This window comes from Stegostoma tigrinum, unplaced genomic scaffold, assembly GCF_030684315.1.
Source record: "Stegostoma tigrinum isolate sSteTig4 unplaced genomic scaffold, sSteTig4.hap1 scaffold_118, whole genome shotgun sequence".
In the NCBI taxonomy this organism is placed as follows: Eukaryota; Metazoa; Chordata; class Chondrichthyes; order Orectolobiformes; family Stegostomatidae; genus Stegostoma; species Stegostoma tigrinum.
The window spans coordinates 277,804-282,412 of NW_026728068.1; positions in this window are offsets into that span (position 1 = coordinate 277,804).

Here is a 4,609-nt window from a genome sequence, read left to right on the forward strand (position 1 = left end):
GGCCTACACTTCTTGCATTGAAGCAGGTGAACTTCAGTCTACTAGATACGCTTTGAACAGCAACCACTCCCAGACTGTTCTTTCTCTGAGCCTTACTGGCCCTATTCTCTAGTTCCCTTTCAGTCCATTCACTTTGCATTGATTCCCACACCGCTGCCAAGCTAATTTCAATCCTCCTGAGTGACACCAGCAAACCTTCCAGCCAGAATATACACCTAATATTTTCAAATCCCAAAACATCAACTTTCCTGAACCTCTGATACTGCCTGGCCTGTTGTGATCATCCAACTCTACACCTTGTTAACTCATATTCCAGCATCGTCAGTTCCTACTATCTCTGAGGAAGTTCTGGAATGAAACCAGTTCACTTGATGACCATTGTCAGTACTGGCCTCTCCCTGGTGCATACATGGCGCGCTCTCTCAGTGTTGAAAATGCCTTCCTCTCCTTAGTTTATTTTCCTGGCTGATAAACTGTTATATCTCTGTGCGGTCACAATGAACTGAAATTTTAATGTGCCCACACTGAATAGAAGTGGTTGACAATGTAATTGCACAATTTTCTGTACCACAGTCACAGTAACAGCAACAACACTATTGCTGCTGGAGGTGACTGGGGATGTTGGGGATGAGATGGCCTTGTGGAATTATTTCTAGACTATTAATCCAAGGACCCAGGTAATGACCCACACCCCAATTCAAATCCTGCCACGGCAGATTGTGGAATTTGAATTCATTGAAATACCTGGAATGATGAAACTATTACGCCATCATTGATCATTGGGGAAAAAAACACCTGGCTCACTAATGGCCTTCAGGGAAGGAAATCTGCCATCCTTACTTGTCCTGGCCTACATGTGACTCCAGACCAACAGCAATGTGGTTGACTCTCAACTGCCATTTGGAATGACCAGTCCAGCCACTCAGTTATATCAATCAACACAAAGTCTCACAGAAATGACACAGGGCTGACCTATTTACCAGCAATATACAGCATGTGTACGGTAGGGATGCAAGAAAAAAGCTCACAAACACCTTCTCAAGGGCAACGAGGAAAGGGAAGTAAATGCTGGCCCAGCCAGTCACACTCACAAACCATTAATGCATAAAGAAGATGACCACATTCAGCAAAGACTGAGGTGACACAGCTTACTTTAAGCAGGGACTTAGAAGTATATCTACATGGGCATGATATTCAGGAATATGGGAAAAGGCAAAAAAAAGTAATTAATTTCACATTTTATTTCCATTCCATCTGAGCATCAACAACCCCTTTTTTTGCTTATATTTGTCTCTTGCTGTCTCTTTCTCAATTTATTCAACTCATTCCTTCCCCATTCAAAACAAATATCCCTGTCAACAGCATAAATCACAATACTTGCCAGCAGATTTCAGTTCTGAATTTTTTTCAGTCGACTTGAAATGTTAACTCCATTTTTATTTCATCAGAGACTGCCAAACTGTTCACTTTCCTCAGCACTTTGTTTTATTTTTGTTTCAGATCTCTGACATAATTCTTTCTTTGGTTTTACCATTTTTAAAATAAATTTCACAGGGTGTTGAAATCATTGGCAAAAGAAACATTTAATGCCAGTCATTAATTACCTTTAGCTATGACCATTCTACAAGGCAGTTTGAAGCCAGAAACATTTTGTGGGTCTGAATTCACACTTAATTCACCCCGGGTAATAACGTTAGATTTCTTTACCAGAGGAGATCAGTGAAATGAGATCGGTTTTTTGACAAATTGCTGCTGGTTTTATGGTTGCTACAGGTGAAATTGGCCATGGTTACAATTCTTATCATTAGAATGAAAGTCCGACCACCAATTGTGGTAGGATTTGAAACAATATCTGTTATGTAATAACCAGTGTCTCTGCATTACCTGCTGATTGACTTAACTACTCTAATATGGAGTCCCTATCGTTAGTTAGTTGGAAAACAAGAACAAGGGTGTGATCAAATTATTTGTAACTTGGAAGACTGGTCAGAAGACAGCTGGAAAAATAAAGCCTGAATTTTACCAAGGCACAGATAATGGTTTATCCAGCCACAGCGCAGAGGCAGAGGGGGAGAGTGCAGATATTATGGAGCTGGTGTCGGACAAATTTGGTGATGGAGACAATAGTAAGGCATAAATCAAAAAAGGCCCTCAATGTTGTGAACAAGCCTTGTTCTCAGATGCTTGCGAAGGATGAGTCTGAAATTCATGGACAATAAAGCGAGGTTTTAATTGAAACTGAAGATAATTGTTTAAATCTTTTCCAAATACAGGTAACAGAAACGGCAACAAAGTTGTATATGCCTTGCGGCAGTAGTGACTGGACAGAGATAGTAAGGCTTACCAGGAACACCAACAACAGCGAGAATGGGATAGTAACCAGCCTGAACAATCATCAGTACACCTTCTATTCGAAGTGGCAACGTTGACCAAGATGCGGCAAGATAAATAAGACCTGAGGATAAACCCCTGCCCATTGTTGTAACATTCCAGTCTATTGTTCTCAGATTCTGATCCATTGTTGTAACATTCCAGTCTATTGTTCTCAGATTCTGATCCATTGTTGTAACATTCCAGTCTATTGTTCTCAGATTCTGATCCATTGTTGTAACATTCCAGTCTATTGTTCTCAGATTCTGATCCATTGTTGTAACATTCCAGTCTATTGTTCTCAGATTCTGATCCATTGTTGTAACATTCCAGTCTATTGTTCTCAGATTCTGATCCATTGTTGTAACACTTCAGTCCATTGTTCTCAGATTCTGATCTCTCTGCCCCCTCTCTCTGCAGCTGCCGATCCCTGTTAGTGCTGTCAGTGTTGCCGGGCAGGAATTATCTCCAACAGGAGGCAATCCAAAAGGTCCACCTTGATATTCAATGAGATAATCAACTTCTAGTGAAAAATATCCTGTGTGTAACTATTCATCAGAAATTCACCAAATCATTGAGTCAGAAAGTTGTGAAGAATGGAAGCAGAGGCTTCAGTTCACTTCATCCATACCAATTACATATCCCAAATAAATCTTGTCCCATTTGGTAGCTTTTGACCCATATACTTCAAAACCTTTCCTAGTCACATACCCATCTTTTCAAATGTTGTAATTGTACCAAACTCCATTACTTCCCCTTGCAGCTCATTCCACACACTCACCTCCCTCTGTGTGAAAATGTTACCCCGAGGTTCCTTCTAAATCTTTTCCAGCTCACCCTAAACGCACAACCTCTAATTTTGGACTCATACATCCCGCTGAAAACACCTTGTCTAGATACCCTATCTAATGTCCTCCTGATTTTATAAATCTCAGTGAGGTCACCCCTCAGACTTCGAACCTCCAGGCAAAAGCCTATTCAGTTTCTCCCCGCAGCTCAAACCTTCCAACCCTGGCAACATTCTTACAAGTCTTTTCTGAACCTTTTCAATTTTCACAACATCCTTCCGATAGCAGGGAGACAAGGAGTGCATGCAATATTCCAAAAGTGGCCTAACCAGTGTACAGCCACAACAGGACCTCCCAACAACTACACGCAATGCACTGGCCAATAAAGGCAAGTTGTACCAACTGCAACAGTAGTAGACTCCGAACTTTAAGGGCATTTAAATGGTCATTGGATAAACATGTGGATGATAATGGAATAAAGTCGTTTAGGTGGACTTCAGATTGTTTCACATTTCAGGACAACATCGAGGGCCGAAGGGCCTTCACTGCACTGTAATATTCTATGTTCTATGATAAGTGCTTTCTTTACTATCCTATCTTTCTCTGAATCCACTTTCAAGGAACCAGGCGCCTGCACATCAGGACTTATTGCTCAGCAATACTCCCCAGGGCCTTACCATTTAGAGCACAAGTTCTGCCCTAATTTGATTTCCAAAATGCGACATGTCCGATTTTTTCAAATTAAATCTACCTACCATTCCTTGGTCCATTGTCCCATCTGATCAAGATCCCATTTTACTCTGAAGTAACCTTTTCCAGTGTTCACTACATTTCCAATTTGGTGAACTTCTAGCTGGAAGTTTTCAAGGTCAAATACTGCCGGTCTAGCTCCACTAAAATCCCAAATGAATGAAAACGAAAGTCTGATTTTCCAGAAAAAATATTGATCTATAGAGCTAATTGCTGTATTTGATGTTGTGGGATATATTTGCAAAATGCAGTTCATGCATAACGTGAAAGAAAAAGCCAAATCACAGCTCAAGTCACAGATAATTAAAGACAACGTAGCATTTTTTGAAGCAGCTGGAGGAGCACTCAAAATGCCATGCCTAGTGGGTGTCGACGTCAAGGTAAGTGTGATTAATTTAGTTTTGTTTTTTTTATTGGAACAGACATGTTGAGCTGAAGGTCCTGTTTTTATGCTGAATTGCTCTCTGACCTTAATTTTTGAAAACAGAAAAAACAGTCTCACAATTTCCATAATATGTCAGCTTTTGAGCTCCAGAGAGCCTGTTTGGCCAGCTGTGTTCATCCAGCTTCACACTTTGGTATCTTGGATTCTCCAGCATCTGCAGTTCCCATTATCTCTGATCACAATTTCCATATGTTGTGAGCATCAAGTGATGATGATTACAATCTCCAAGACCAGACAGCATCCTGGCTTGAATCTA